Source organism: Passer domesticus, unplaced genomic scaffold (genome assembly GCF_036417665.1).
Source record: "Passer domesticus isolate bPasDom1 unplaced genomic scaffold, bPasDom1.hap1 HAP1_SCAFFOLD_102, whole genome shotgun sequence".
Classification (NCBI taxonomy): Eukaryota; Metazoa; Chordata; class Aves; order Passeriformes; family Passeridae; genus Passer; species Passer domesticus.
In genome coordinates this window covers 81655-89571 of record NW_026989903.1, presented here as the reverse complement: position 1 = coordinate 89571, position 7917 = coordinate 81655, and positions in this window count along the sequence as shown.

Below are 7917 nucleotides of genomic sequence, written 5' to 3'. Positions count from 1 at the left end.
TCCCATATGTGCTGCTGTGCGTCCAGCAGGCTGCATTGCAGGCTCTCCTTCTCTGACCTACAAGGCGTGAAGATGAAGAGCAATTGCTCCTGGCACACAGGGGCAGCTTCTCCAGTAAGATGTGCCTCAAGATCCCTACACCTTAGTAAGCAAAATGGCTTGCATGGAAACTCAGATACAGCAGGACTATTTTGCCACTTTACATAGCAAAGCAGGCCCCTCCAGGTGACTGGGCAGCCTTTCCTCATGACCTAGCCCAGCTCAGTTTGGTCTCAGCAGCCAAAGCTGAAATTGCTGTTGCCTGACCTATCACACACGGGTGTGCCCACCAAGTATCTGCAAAGGGACAAAAGCCCAGCCTCTGCTCACAGCCCTGAGCTCATCAGCACTTCCAAGTCACTCTGCAGGTGCAGGACAGAACAGGGCTCTTCTGGCTGACTCCTCAATGCTTCATGCCATTCATAGTGGATGTATAGGTACTTTGTTGGCCAGGCACTCTCTAAGTAAAAGGGACTAAAGGCATTCACCAAACCATATAGCAAAACCTTTGACTTCTAGCAGCATGAGTAGGAAACCAGAAGTAGGTTTCTATCTGCACAAGAACTCACTAGGAGGAGGGACAGATATCCGGCCAATTAAATTACTGGAATTGGATGAACAAGACCACTTGCTACCTTTATGTTTGGCTAACTAAGCCAGCAGTGCCCAAATATCTGGGCACTCTTTAAAAAGGAAAAAGGACCAGCCAAAAAGATCCTTGACAGGTTACAGAGGTGGCTGGACAAGTGGGAAAGAATCAGTGCGCAGCAAGAATCCCCAGACACTGTCAAGAAGTCACAAGACCTTTCCCTTCTGCTGCTGCTGCTCTTTGTAAGCAGTTCTAGGTTCTGCACCATCCTTCACAGGAGTCAGCTCTGCAGGCTCTCAAGATTTTCAGCATGACCCTCCAGCTTCACCTGAAGCGTCAGCACCCTATTCACAACATTCACATCTAAGAGCCTTGAATTCCAAAAACCCCATGTCAAACAACTTGGCAAGCAAAGATTGATGGTCAGATGCAATGAAGGAGAAAGCAAAACCAGAGGGAAACTTCTGGTTTCAGCAAACATCTGCACAGTGTCCCTGGTCCTCAATTCAGTGCCAAGTTGGCTTGCTTTGCACTTGTCACAGGAATGTGCAAGGGGTCCCAAGCAGGCACCCAAAAAATGCTTTGAGAGCTTGAGCTGGCAGAAAAGTAAGATTCACATCACAGTATCCTTCTCTTTTTGCTTGTATCTCTTTGTTTCTCTGTCCGACAAACATCTGGAGAGCACAGAGCAGGCAGTAAATCCTGACATAATGCTCACCACCTTTGTAACTACAGACCTTCAGTAATGTCCCACCCAGGGTCTCCTCCCTGCCTTTACCTGGCCTCTGCCAGCTGCTCTGAAAGGCCTCGCAGGTCCCGCTCCGTGGCTGCCAGTCGGGCTTCCAGGGCAGCGTTCTCCTGTGCCAGCACCGCCTTCTCTCTGCACACCTGGGACAGGGTGTGCCCTTGGCGGGAGAACTCCTGCAGCAGCTTCTCCAGGCCCCTGTGGGCTGGCCGCTGCCGGCGGAAAACCTGGCAGTGGAGGGGCACCATTTTTCAAGAGGAACAACAACAACAACAACACAGGCTCGGTCTCAGATTGCTGCCAGAAGCAGCATTCGGGGGGGTCTTGCTAGGACAAATCCCTCTCCCACAAGTGCTGCCTAGGAACAAGGTGAGCATACCTTTGGCACTGCCAGAGGAACCGCTTCCTTCAGCAGATCCCTCTGAGGCTGCCATTCCTCCGCTGTCGCTGCCGCCACTTCAGACGCCCTCTCCAGTGAGGAGTGGCGCTTTCTCTCAAATGCAGCCAACTCCTTCCACCTACGGCAAGCAGACAGACAAACAAGCCTTTAATTGCAACACAGTCTCCTTGCAAGACCAGGACTGCATACCATGTCCCACACAAGGCAGTCTCAGGGGCTTCCAACAGCCCTCTACTTCCCCCTCAAGTGAATGCTGCAATTCCCTCCCTAGACCAGCATCTCTATTTGTTGTTCCTGCAGGTGAAGGAGTCACCACTGAGGAAGTCAAACAAGCTTCCAGAAGCCACAGAACACTTCCAGAAAGCTCAGGTACTCTCAGTTGAGTAACAGCTTCCTGCCTGCTAGCTCTTACACTCCTTTCTGATTACGGTGGATACTGGACTTGCAAAAGTTCTTCTTTGGCTAAGACATGCTTGCTAAGTCGAGATGAGTACTGCCACAATTACTCTTGCTTTCACTAGTGAAACAAGGAAAGAGCCTGCAAGCCATAGCTTGGGGAGGAGGTGGGGATGATTTTCCAATCCAGTTATCAAAGGATGGTTAGGCTGGCAGAGATGCCAGGAAGCCTCTAGCCCAGTCTTCAGTTCCAAGCACTTGGGGTCAGCATCTGGACAGGCTGCTCAAGGCCCCATCCAGCTGGGGTTCTGAATTTCCAGGGGTGCAATCTACACAAGCTCTCTGAGACACTTGTTATGCTGCATGACTGCCTTTGCAGGTCAATGCTTTGCTCTCCTTAAGCCCAGCCTGATCCTCCCTTGCTTTTACTCTGGTCTAGTTTGGAATGCTTTTTGTCAAGGTTTAAGGAGTGAGTCCCAGGAGGCATCTGTGCTCTAGGTTGCTCAGCAGCCACACCTGCCCTGGGCTGCCTTCCCCCGTCTGTGCTCAGCAAGTCCAACAAGGAGAAAGCCAAATTTGTCCTTTGACACTGGGCCTCCTAAAGCCCAGCAACGCCCACCCCTGCTCAGCGAAAGCGAGAAAGCTCAACACACACCTGAACTCCTGGGCGCCGTGCACTCCGTCTGTGCTCTCCTGCCGCTCCGCCTTTCCTGCCTGGGCCCAGGAGTCCTGACTGGCAAGATCCTCTCCTAGCGGAACCTGCAAGGAATAGGCAGGGAAAAAGCACAAACAAGCAATCAGGAGCAGGGAAGTTGGCTCCTGAGAGCTGGCAGAAGCAGCAAGCAGCAGCTCACCTGAAGGCAAAAGCTGTTGTGTGGGGCTGTTTATGTGGTGTTGATGTGGTGTTTATGTCCCAACTAACCCTGGAGTTGTTCAGGGAGTATCTGAGTAGAAGCAGGGAACATTTCCCTGCTCAGCTCTGCTCAACTGGCTTCCCCTCAGGATTTCAGGCCTTCAAGAGCAGCCAACAGGAACTGCATTCCAGCCCTTCACAGACAGATTTTGTCTCTGCCATGCAGAGCTGCTCAGGAGTCTCCTCAACACACTTGGGTCATGTCAAAGTTAAGGAGGCAGTCGAAGCAGTGCCTGTAGCTACCTAGATAGGGCGTGGAGAGGGGTGGGTCCCTGCAGGCAACAGCGGCTCCTCGGCACCCCACAAGGCTGTGAACTGCACCTGGGGACCTCTCTCTGCTGACAGCAGGGAGCCTGCACAGACTCTGTGCACAAAGGGGCTGACTTCCACACCAGTAGCACTAAAGGACATCATGCTACCGCTTCTCTGACACCAAGGCAAGTTCACAGTCCCTGTGAGAATGCCAGGAAAACGATGCCTGCATGTCAATTTTCAGATGCCATTTCCCACGGGTCAGTGGCTGGGCTGAAGTGCGAGGTCATGGCAGGATTCCAGCCCCCAGCATCCTCAGCCACAAAGGGCAAGGGCTGCCTGCTCAGAAACTTGCAGCTCTGCACTGCCCCAAAGCTTTGCACTCAACCAACCAAAGCTGCCACTGATTGCTGCAGGATGCTCAGGCCCTGGACTGACAACACCTAGAGGTTTGTTGTCCTTTGTGTCCCCTTTAGCCTCTGGAGGCAGAGAGCGAGCCAGAGGAGGTTCTGCTGCTGCTGTGGTGCTCTGCAGACAGGCAGCAGTGTGAGGGACAGGGAGTCACCTGTCATTTAGAACCTGATTTCTTCTGAGCTCTATTCCCAGCTGTCCTAAGCACAAGTCATGAATTTGGATAAAAGTGAGATACTCAGGCATTAAAACTCAATTAAAAAGGGCTGATAAGTCTAATGTTTAAACGGGATTGTGCATGCTTCTGCAGGAGATATTTCAGGCTGGCTACAATCAGCATGCAGCCTCCTGTCTGCAAAGCTCGACTTTCATTAGTTAAAACCTCCTCAGTGGAAAAGGAGGAAAGGGATGGAATCCTTCTGGTAGTGTTCATGCAGATGCTGATGTGGACTTTCTTTCAGCTTGCCAGGCTGACACTGTACTGCAACAGGCCAAGCCCACAGCTTTCTCCACACTCCTCAGACACCAGGAATGTCAAGGGTGCCCGTCCCACTCACCGAAGCGCGCGCTTGACTCCTTCCACCTCTGAGGCGAGCTGCCGGGGGCAAGGGAAAATGAACCAGGTGCTGTTAGAAAACTGTTTGTGCTGAGGAATCCCACAGGACAAGCCCACCCAAGCAGAGAGCATTCTCCTTTCACAACATCGCTCCAGGAGCAACACTTCTTTAACACAGCAAGCAAGACTGCAGGCCAATACCCTAGGCTGTGTCTACCTTTTGCTCAGCTTTGCCACTAAGGAACTAGAAACTTGGCCTTGAAGATGCAAATTGTTCCTTAGCAGGCAGTGCCTACATTGGAGCTCATTTTCGAGCCTGCAGCTAAAGCAGCTTTTTTCTCCTCTCTTTCCTGGACTTGCTTTTTCTTTTTGTAAATTGCATGTAGCATGTGCCATGTGCTTGCCGTAAACAATTCCCTACAAAACCTTCCACCAAACCCCTCTCAGCACTTGCAGTTCTGTTGGGACACAGCACAGGCCCAGCTCTGGGCTTCAGGAGCACACACCAAGTGCTCAGCAGTTTGCCCTTCAGCACAGAGCCAATGGCTCTTGGAGCACACAGAGGGGGTCCAGTTACACAGGCACATCCTTGAAGGATGGAATGCAATCAAAAGATGCTTTTCCTCAGTTCTGGAGAGACCTGCATAGTTTTTAGGAGGATGCCTGCAAAGCTCTCCCAGTCTGCATTTTGGAGGTTCCTACACCCTGCTGGGCAAGAGACACCCCCGTCTCCAGCGGAAGCTCTTGACAGGAGCTTTACCAAACAAATGGCATCTTTATGCCATTTTTGTTCCAACGTGCTGCCCCAAGGGGAAAAACAACTTCTATTTACCAGCCAAATGAAGAAAAGCTTTCCGAGAAGCCACCAATGAAAAGGCGCTTCTGACTGCTCTACGGACTCGCTCCATCCTTTGAGCAGGGCTGCTCGAGTCCGTAGGCCAGGAAACAACAATGGAAAAAATCCCCACTTGCACAAGTCCCGGGACTGTGCAAGTAAAAAGGGGGAAAACAGGACACTTGCACAAGTCCCGGGACTGTGCAAGTAAAAAGGGGGAAAACAGGACACTTGCACAAGTCCTGAGACTGTGCAAGTAAAAAGGAGAAAAACAGGACACTTGCACAAGTCCTGAGACTGTGCAAGTAAAAAACGGGTAAAACAGGACACTTGCACAAGTCCTGAGACTGTGCAAGTAAAAAGGGGAAAAACAGGACACTTGCACAAGTCCTGAGACTGTGCAAGTAAAAAGGGGAAAAACAGGACACTTGCACAAGTCCTGAGACTGTGCAAGTAACAAGGGGTAAAACAGGACACTTGCACAAGTCCTGAGACTGTGCAAGTAAAAAGGAGAAAAACAGGACACTTGCACAAGTCCTGAGACTGTGCAAGTAAAAAAGGGGTAAAACAGGACACTTGCACAAGTCCTGAGACTGTGCAAGTAAAAAGGGGAAAAACAGGACACTTGCACAAGTCCTGAGACTGTGCAAGTAAAAAGGGGTAAAACAGGACACTTGCACCAGTCCAAGGACTGTGCAAGCAAATACAGAGACAAAACAACACTGTCTGTAATCTGAGAACAGCTCAGACGAGGTGATCCTCCTGCAAGGAGCACACCAAGAGCTGCTCTGGATGCTGAGGCCTTGCGGGCACCAGGAAAACCTCCTGCTGACAACGCTGTGACGTGGCAGCCCTCTGCTGACATCACAATAGCAGCCGCTCTGGCTTGCTCTGTGAGTTCATGCATGGCAACCAAACCTTCCCTACAGCTAATGCAAAACAAAAGCCCCGAAAGTTCTCCTCTGCCCCAAAGGAGCACAAAACCCCCCTGCAGTCCATAACCCACAGCTCAAAGGATCCCAGAGTAACACAGAACAGGCACCAAGCCCATTCACCCTGTTCGCCAAGCTGAACACTCAGAAAGAGTCAGCATGTGAGGAAACCAAAGGCAATGTGCCCTTTTGCCCAGCAGTGCTTCTGACTAAAACCAAGAACTCTTGGTTAAATGCTGTGGATGAAATTGTGCTTTGCTAATATCCTGGAGAGTTCTCTCAACTGGAATGCCTGTCATTCCCACCCACTTGCTGCATGGCTAACATCAACCAGCAAACTGTAGGGCTTGCTGAAGGAACAATGACACCTAAGTTGGGAGAAAAAGCCAAGTAACCAACCTGCTGCACACACAGCACACTGCTGCTGCACAATTACAGCACCTCAAAGAAGCCTTTGGGGCCTGTGCCTCACTTCTGGCAGCTTCCCTGCAGTATGCATCTGGCAGTCACAGGGATCTGACTCCAATGGACACACAGAAAGAAGGAAAAGAACCTTAAATCCCAATCTGGGACAATGTAGAAGCTGGTGGGGGGAGGAAAACCACCAAAATGGGCAAGTCCCACCTAAAAGGGAGTTATGAGGCAGAGACCAAATAGCTCAGCTGGTGGGCACACCTTAGCAAGGCAGGCTCAGGAAAACAGAGCAACCACAAGCTTTCCAAAGTTCAGAAGCTTCCTTCCCCCTCCTCTCCTCTGCCCTTGGAACCAATTTTTTTTCTCCCTCCTAAAAATAACTTCATGAGCACGAACAGAAAGTGCCTGGAAAAACCACCAGGTCTCAGTTAAAAACTAAAGGAATGGAGAAAGATCTGGGCTTTTGCTGTTTGCCTGCTCTTGCAGCCATGGCAGCATTTTGGAAGGGCTCTACACAAGTCCAGGTGTTTCCCAGCTCCAGGACCACCTCTGGCATGAGCCCAGCAAGTGGAGTGGAGAGAGCAGCTGGTCAGACGCCACATGTGACAGCTGGGAGGCTGCATATTGTCCTGATGCAAATTCCCTCTGCGTGTCACATGGAAAGTCAGGACAATTCTCAAGAAATGTCTGATTAGATGAGGAATGCCTGTGGATCTGCACACCCCACATTTGTGCCTTACTGGTGTCATAATCCTGAAGCTTTTATATGTTGCTGGGTGACCCTAAATTCCTCCAGGCTAGACATCAGGGAACAGTTTCAAACATGCACTGCTTACAAAACAGTCCCCAGAGCCAGGCATACCGTTTTCTGCCCACCATTCACAAAACACTGCTGTTTCCTCAAAGGAAAGCAACAGAAAGCTCCAGCAGCCTGGCCCCAGCCCAAGAGTGTTTCCACATTCTCTTCATAGAGAAAAGCAAGGCACAATTCTTCCCAGGAATATTTCTGGGTTTCACATTTTCTGAACATCAGAGAAAGAGAAAACACAATTCTTATGACTGTGTTGTGCCAAAGTAGAATGCAATATGGAGATTGTTTCCCCAAAGTGAGGATGTTTTGTTCCCTTGGCCTATCAGGGCCAGGAGAATGTGTGTGTCGGGACTGCCACGAGACAGACACGAGAGAATCAGAGTGGATGCAGTTCTGTGCAGCTGTGAGCAAGGGTGAGTGTGTGGCAGATTCAGTTTAGATGCAATGTTATAGTATGGTATAAGAAAGTAATTATTTAGCCTTCTGATAAAGTGGAGTCAGATGAATCCTTCTCTCTCCCTCTCCACAATGTCAGTCGCCTTGATTTTCCATACAAGAGTTTCCAACTGATTTTTTTCCTCTACTTACTTTCTTTGTCCTGTGTCTCAGCAAAAGTGGCTTCTG